This window comes from Megalobrama amblycephala, linkage group LG7, assembly GCF_018812025.1.
Source record: "Megalobrama amblycephala isolate DHTTF-2021 linkage group LG7, ASM1881202v1, whole genome shotgun sequence".
Classification (NCBI taxonomy): domain Eukaryota; kingdom Metazoa; phylum Chordata; class Actinopteri; order Cypriniformes; family Xenocyprididae; genus Megalobrama; species Megalobrama amblycephala.
In genome coordinates, this window is record NC_063050.1 from 51,691,624 (window position 1) to 51,700,330 (window position 8,707).

Genomic DNA, 8,707 nt, shown 5'->3' on the forward strand with positions numbered 1-8,707 from the left:
CCTTTAATTTTGTTAATTTGACAGCTGGCAGGTGGCATGAAAATGACTGAATATCTTTTCATCTTATATTTCATGGTATGCAACGCTCTTTGAGTTTGTTTCTGTGCCTCTCCTTCCCCAAGAAGTTGTCAGATCAGGGGATGCTAGCCATGACTAAAGAACTGGCATGTTTAGCTTGAATCTGCAGGTGAAATATCCCACCCCGACTGAGCGTTTTGAATTATGTGCATTGGAGCTTAGCACTCAGGAGATGAATTACAGTCAAGCGTGAGGTATATTGGCTTTCGTGAGTTGCTGTGATTGCCCCAAAGGGTTTACTTAGTGAAACGCTCACCGCATGATTTATGGATTAGAAAGCCTTATTGAGAGGTCTTTTGAAAAATTGGGCAACAATAGAGCAGGCAGAGTATGTCGTGGGGGGATGCAGGACATTTGGCCGAGGAAGACCTGAATTCAGCAGAAGCGAACGTGCTGGCCAATGAGACTGAGAAATAATCTAAAGTTGAAAGTCGGTCGGCGGCAGCGGTGGCGTGTTCCTCGTCACGAAAAGAGATTATTCACTTTGTCAACAACAAAAGCCTTCAGGGCTGATTAATGACTTTTAGAAAAGGTCAAGTGCCAGAATATGAATGGAATTGCTAAGATGGAAATGTTATTCTCATTTCGCAAATTGCGAGCTATTATTTAAGGAAACGGCTTCATATCAAAGCTGGAAACTCAAGGACGTGAAGGGGCTGATTAGAAGTTGGCAACATTATATAATCATGTGTTTTATTTCTGCCTGTGAAATTATTGTTTCCCTGTTAAGCCCAGCGTTTTGGAGAAATCAGATCAAATGTGCGGGGTGTTATTTGGTCTTGATTGTGGCGAGATTGGAAACTTCAAACTGAAATGAGGTACTCTCTCAGCACTTTAACACGCTGTGAAGTTTCTAAGGCCGAAAGGTGACTGGAGACAAACTTTCATACTTTGTGTGTGTTCCATGCCAGTCCAGAAGCTTTGAAATAGACATCCTTGTCGAGTCTCCTTGCCCTCAAGACAATCATAAATCATGAATACTACGGAGGAGGGTGGCAGCCACTGGGTTCAACCGGTTTTTGGCTGTACCGACTTGTCTTTTCATGGTGAAATGTGTCAGAGACGGTGTGAAAAACAGGCCAGCGAAGACACTTGTTAACAGTCAAGCTGCAGAACTAGAGGCATGCAATGTTCAAATGAGTGTATGAACAACTTACTGTATTTTCACCATTTGACTGAACAATAACTCCTGTTTGCTTCTAGAATCCATTGGATTTGCCATCTGTTTGAACTGTACTGCTTGATATTGCTGGGTTAACAAAACAGTTTTCCATATAATCACCACACCAGACACAACTAGCATTTTGATGCTTCAAATAGTTCGTAAAGAGATCGTAAAACTACAGTGTAAAAAATAATTTTCATGATTTGTTATCACACCATGTTTTTCTTTTGTCAAATCAACTTAAATAATTGATGTATTTAAGATAACATAATATTTTGAGTTTCTGTTGATTAAACCAATCGCCTTCATTGTATTAACTCAAATTTTAAATTCCAATGAACTCAAAATTTTAAGGCAACCAGGTAACTTAACTATTTTAGTTAAACTAACACATTTTTTTTACACAACTTTAATCCATATGAATAGAGCAGTTTAGTTGAAATTTCCTGAAGAGATACAATCATTTTGTATGATGAACAGATTGAATTTAGGCTACTATTAACATATAAACATTCATCATCGCACACAAATGGAAGTTCATCATATAAAGCGATCGAGTCTCTTTAGTAAATTTGGACTCAACCGCTCAATTCATATGGATTAGTTTTACAATCTCTTTATGAGCTTTTTGAAGCGTCAAAGTGGTAGTTGCATAGGTGTCATAGGTACAGAAATCACTCAGATTTCAATACAAATATCTTCATTTGTGATCCGAAGATGAACGAAAGTCTTACGGTTTTGGCACAACACGAGGGTGAGTAAATGATGTCAGAATTTTCATTTTTGGGTGAACTATCCCTTTAAAGGTGCAGTAAGCAATTTCTGAGAAACACTGTTGATCTTTGAAATCATTGCTCCGCCCCCAAAATGCACAAACCACAATGCAAAGTGGGTGTCTATATCACAGCTGAATCAAAGCAAAATAATGCGTCACAAAAAATAAAGAGATGATGACGAACGAACGACAAGGAAGAACAAAAAACATACAATAGACAAACAACAGTTGGTTGTTAGTCGCCAGCAGCACACCAGCTCCAGAGAAACAGTGACACTCAAAACTGTCCTGTTACTATAGCTAACATTACAACAAAAGCATATCTTGTTTCTATAAAACATAGCAAAACCAACGTTACTCACATATGGGGCACAAACAATGCTTAGGTCTCTTTCTTGCCTGATAATAATCTTTCTTTTTCCAGTGATCTCTCTTTCTACACTCTTTCTTCAAATCTCCCTCTTGATCACTCTCTCATGAGTGGACACTCCCCCAACTGCTGATTGGCTACAAATGTGTTGTGGTGCTCAGTCAGATTCTCTTTCAACAGTGTTTCTCAGAAATGGTGTACTGTACCTTTAAGTTGCATCAATGGTATAAACAGACATGGTTAAATGACAAAATGTGTCACATTAACAACATAGCCATCAATATAGTCAAAAGAATAAAGAGTTTATGGTTAATTTCAGGAAAAAAAAGCTGAACTACAATCAGAACTGGTAACATATGTCTTGCACTGGAGGAGGCCTCAATACAAGTTGGAGTGGATCTGGCGAAAAAACCAAATCTCATAAAAATGAAGTGTGCTTCTGGAGCCCTAGTCATCCCTCTAAATAATTGCTTTTGCTGTACTGGGGCGGTGTGGTCAAAGGAGTGTGTGCGGGTCCATGCTGTTTAGCTCTGTAACTTTATTGCATCCCTTTGCTTCAAATGTCCAACTAAGACATCCGGGATGGAGGCTGTATTTTGAGAAGTATTTGAAGGATTTTCAAAAGATAGCCTTCAATGTATGGCTGTAGAGCAGTTTCAGAATGAATTCTGGGACTTGACTCAACCTTAAGAGGCTGGTTGTGTTTGCTAGTACTGCCTGGATGTGATAAATGAAATGACAGAATAATTGAATGTGCTATATAGTGGACTGATATGATTTATAATTCCATGCATGTAAATAATTCTATAAAAAAAGACCTTTAAAAAGAGAAGTTGTGTTTTTCCAGAGGCAATTACCATATCCCCATGCCTTTGTGGCTCTAAACATGGATAATGAGATGTTGAGTATATAACAGCTAATCCAAGCTCAAGGTTTCACCTGAAGCAACTATTTTAGTGAGTTTGTTAATGTGTTGATATGTTCCCATGCTGTTATGATATATAGAGAGAAGGATAAAGGATAATGTATGTTGCCATGCCATACATGAAAGACCAAAATAATAATAATAATAATAAAAAAATAATCCACTGCAACATAATTGAAATCATAGTCAAATAGTCAAATTTTTGTTCAGTGTGTTAATATGAATACACTCACTCACCACGTTATTAGGTACACCTGTTCAACTGCTCATTAACGCAAATACTGTGATTTTCTCGCACAACTATCTCTAGGGTTTACAGAGAATGATCTGAAAAAGAGAACATATTCAGTGAGCGTCAGAAGACACACCGGTGCCACTCCTGTCAGCTAAGAACAGCAAACTGAGGCAACAATTCACATGGCCTCACCAAAATTACACAAGAAGATTGGAGAAACTTTGTCTGGTCTGATGAGTCTTGATTTCTGCTGCAACATTCAGATGGTAGGGTCAGAATTTGGTGTAAACAACATGAAAGCATGGATCCATCCTGCCTTGTATCAGCGGTTCAGACTGCTGGTGGTGTAATGGTGTGTGGGATGTTTTCTTGGCACACTTTGGGCCTCTTACTTCCAAGTGAGTATTGTTTAAATGCCACAGTTGACCTGAGGATTGTTGCTGATCATGTCCATCCCTTTATGACCACAGTGGACCATCTTCTTTTGTCTACTTCCAACAGGATAATACAACATGTCACAAAGCTCAAGTCATCTCAAACTGGTTTCTTGAACATGGCAATGAGTTCACTAAACTCAAATGTCCTCCATAGTCACCAGATCTCAATCTAATAGAGCAGCTTTGGGATGTGGTTGAAGAGGAGATTCGCATCATGGATGTGCAGCCGACAAATCTGCAGCAGCTGTGTGATGCTATCATGACAATATAAACCAAAATCTCTGAGAATATTTCCAGCACCTCATTGAATCTATGCCATGAAGAATTAAGGCAGTTCTGAAGGCAAAAGGGGTCCAAACTGATGTACTGACTATATATATATATTTTGTTATTATCATAATTAATATTAATTATAAATTATGAATTATGAATGGGTACAAAGTGTCAAATGCAAGTAAAACTTTGCTAAGTGATTAAACTAGAGTTACTCCAACATTTCTTTGCAATTGCAACATAATGCACGGTTTAAATTGCAATAGAAGAATGACAGTCGGACTTCCACTGTTTTCCAAATCAAAGAGATGCGGTCTGGTTTCTTATAATAACTTTTACCTCAACTGATTCACCATGAACAGTTCCTGGTGTTAAGCCAATGATGCAAAGGAAATGGAAATATGAGGAAAAAAGACAATTTTAGACCCTGTGAAAGTCATCTGACACAGATCAAGAATCACATAGCCTTCCCTTGAGAATAAATGTCAAATAATATGCTTGTTCGTATACAGAAGAACCTATGCCTGCTTTAATGTGTGTATACAAGCATAAATAAACAGTTGCGCCATAATCTTGATATCAGAATGATGCAATCACTTCATATTTACTTCTTAATCTTTATATCCGGCTTTGAAAAGTTGGGAGCCAGGTGTGCAAGAAACTTCTCCTTTGCATTTCCACATTCTATATTTATGCTGTGCTTCCTCAAAGACAGCGGTTTCACGAAGAATTAATGAGGTGTCTCGCTGTATCCGTCGCACAATGGGAAAAAGAAGGCAACGGAGATAAAAAGCAGATGAGAGAAAGGTTTTCTGCTAAATGATCTGCAGTAGGCCTCCCCTCCACCACGGTCTTCCTAATGGTCTGAAGGAACGCTCTGATCCTATCTTTGTCTTCCACTGCTACGCTGCGCTCTCTCCACGTCTTGCCCTTCCTCCACCCCTTTTACCCTTTTTTAATCCAACTCATCATTTTTACACGCCCTGCCTGCCTTTTCTGTTGGAAGGTGAAATTTGTTTTGGGTTCCTATAAGTTTTTAAGTTATCTACCAGTCACCGATACTCCAGGAGCTTCATTATTCAAGGTGACGATAACCATCTTTTGTAGTTTAGTGCCAGGCTTTAACCTGTACAGGCTGCTGGAGCCAAACGAAAAAAGGATATTTTTTTTTTATTCTACTTGATTCGATTTCATTTGGTGTATTATTTATTTTGTTATATTTTATGTGTTCTAATATTATATAACAACACAAAGTTGAATAACAAAATATCAAACTGTGACATTTTTTTTTTTTTAAAAGAACGATAGCACACATTTTTTTTTTTTTTTTTTTTTCTTTCACTTTTTGGGGCCATTATGTGTGTTTATTATTCATAATCTCCTTCAAAATGAGTTGAAAATGAACAAAAAGACAAAAGAAAATAATCTTAAGTAAGATTATACAACAGAACGTGTTTTAAACTTTAATTAAGCTAATTTCAAATCCTTTTGATTGAACACAGCATGATCTCACCCTTTTAATTATATTATACAGTATTTCCAAGATCTAAAAATGCCCAACATAATAGATTAACATATAAAAAAGGTATATTTTTTTCAAATGATACAATTTCTTCCCTTTGATGCTTTCAAACCATCAGTGATAGACAGGCCACAGAGACTGTGTAATGTATTATTTATCCATATTTACCTTGGGCATGCACTTCACAACTGTGGGTCAGAAACATTTTATATTATGACCAGGCCAAAAGCATTTATCAATAACAATCTCATTCATTCTGAAGGGCTCTATTGGAAATTGGCTGTAATTGCCCTGCATAATAGATTCAATGGTGCCTATAAAGTGACAATGAAGAGTACCAAGAGGACATGAGCTGCCAGACATATTCTGACAGAAGCATCAAAATTTCATTGTCAAGAGAATATGGGTGAAACCGCACGTGATCCTAACCTCATTGAATTATTTATTTTCAAACCTCACGATTCTCAGCTGCCGGGAATAAAGGCTAAGAATATTTCAATTCCCTAATTTGCTTGGTGATTGTAAATCTAGACTTTGGGGTTGATTTGATTTGGAATTTGGATCTTGAAAAGCTTGGGAGTATCTGAAAATGTTAAACATGGCTAGTAAAAACAAGCTGCCTTTACTTTCATATCAAATGAAGGCTGTGAAAAGTTATATATTGATTTGGAACACAAAAGAGTTTGCTGTCTTATTTGGTACAGTAGGGATTTTAAGCAACAGCTGCTGTGGAACGGCAAGGGCGACTGTAAGTAAACTGTTAACTGTTGTATCCAAAGAATGCAAAAATCACTAAGCAACAATAAAGAGGACTGCATAACAGACCATTTAATCATTCGACAAAGTACAAAAAAATTGCATGTAAAAAAACGAGAGCAGGGTTACTTTGGCATTAAATGACATACATATACAATTACAATGCCACAAAACATAAAAGATAACATTTACTTACCTAATATTGCACATAGTAATGACTACAGCAATTCTCCCGTAGTTGTAGACGGTTACAGTACAACATCACGAAGTAACAGTTAATGTCGCACATTCTATCAGCAGTTTTTGCTTAAAGTCCCTAATTTCTCACCCTTGGCTCCAAAAATGCACTCAATAAGGTACACTGCCCGGCCAAAAAAAGTCACTGTTTGGATTTAAATATGCAAATGCTTAACAGTGTATGACTGGATCATTATATTGCAATGTTTCTCATATGTTAAATGTTTGGCAACAGTTCTGCTAACCCTAATTGCACATCACAACATTTATTTACATCAATTTTTGGTCAAGATCTTGTATTGACAATACAAGAGGTGAGCACTCTGTAAAGTCTACTCCAGCACATCCCAAAGACGTTCAATGAATTTAAGAAATGTGTGAAAATGATTCTTCATGCTCCCTACCAACTATTCTTTCACAATTTGAGCCTGATGAATCTTGGCTTTGTCATCCTGGAATATGGCCATGAAGTGTCTTCCTACATGGTTGTTTAAGAAATGAAAAGCTACACATTCCATCTATTAGGGTTAGAAGAAGTGTTGCCAAACATATGACATGCTAGAAATATAATAATCACTGCAAAAATGATCCATTCATAGACTCTTAAGCATTTAACTTTTATTCCAAACAGCTACTCTTTTTTTTTTTTTTGGTAGGGTAGTGTAAAATGCAATTTTTTGTTTTGCATCCTTCAAACATGTGGTTATATCCAAAGATTACCAAGGCTTTAACTGAATCCTCTAAACTGAGATGAGAATGTCACCGGAGCAATGTTTTGGTAGTACAGGATGAAAGTCTCTACAGTGACATTACCTTTGAGACTCTCCGACATCTGACAAAAATCTTGTCGTTAGAAACATTTACCAAATGTCTGAGACAGAATCAGTTTTTGCTTTTCTTTATCTTGGAAAAATAGACCTACAAAAAGAAAGCAGCAGTGCTTTACCACTGCACTACAGCACAATCACGACACAATGACACCGGTGGAAATAAAAACACAGGCTCATTGGAAAAACGTACCTGTGTCAACATTTTTGCAAAACGCAAAATACGTACCAATGCATACATATCGTCGCAGTTTCTAACAGAAATGAACACTAGAGGCAGTAAAACAGAAAGCATTTTTAATAGTTTTCATTCATTCACAATTATGATTACGGGGCAGATTATGGATTAATAAAGACTTGTTTTCATGCAGCTCCTTGCTCAATTATGTTATGATCTCAAAAAACTTTGTAAACGAATATATTTTGGAGTTTGCATCACTTACCCAGCTTACCCATGTTCAGTTTTACTGATTTAACAAGCTTGCTCAGTAGCTCAGCTTGTATAGAATTGTACTTACGATTTCGAAGAGCTCGGGTACGAATCCCGTGAAAGACGAGTCACAGTGAAAGAGCTCAAAGACAAGAGTTCAAAAAACAAGCTAAAATGCCATTGTCACGATTGTGTTTTTATGTCGCATTTGCTTTTGTTAAAGGTGCCGTAGAACGTCTTTTTAAAAGATGTAATATAAGTCTAAGGTGTCCCCTGAATGTGTCTGTGAAGTTTCAGCTCAAAATACCCCATAGATTTTTTTTTTTATAAATTTTTTTAACTGCCTATTTTGGGGCATCATTAGATATGAGCTGATTTAGGCTGCGGCCCCTTTAAATGCTCACGCTCCCCGCCCCCGGAGCTCGCGCTTGCCTTAAACAGTGCATAAACAAAGTTTACACAGCTAATGTAACCCTCAAAATGGATCTTTACAAAGTGTTCATCATGCAACATGTCTAATCACGTAAGTATGGTATTTATTTGGATGTTTACATTTGATTCTGAATGAGTTTGAGGCTATGCTCCGTGGCTAAAGCTAACAATACACACTGTTGGAGAGATTTATAAAGAATGAAGTTGTGTTTATGAATTATACAGACTGCAAGTGTTTAAAAATG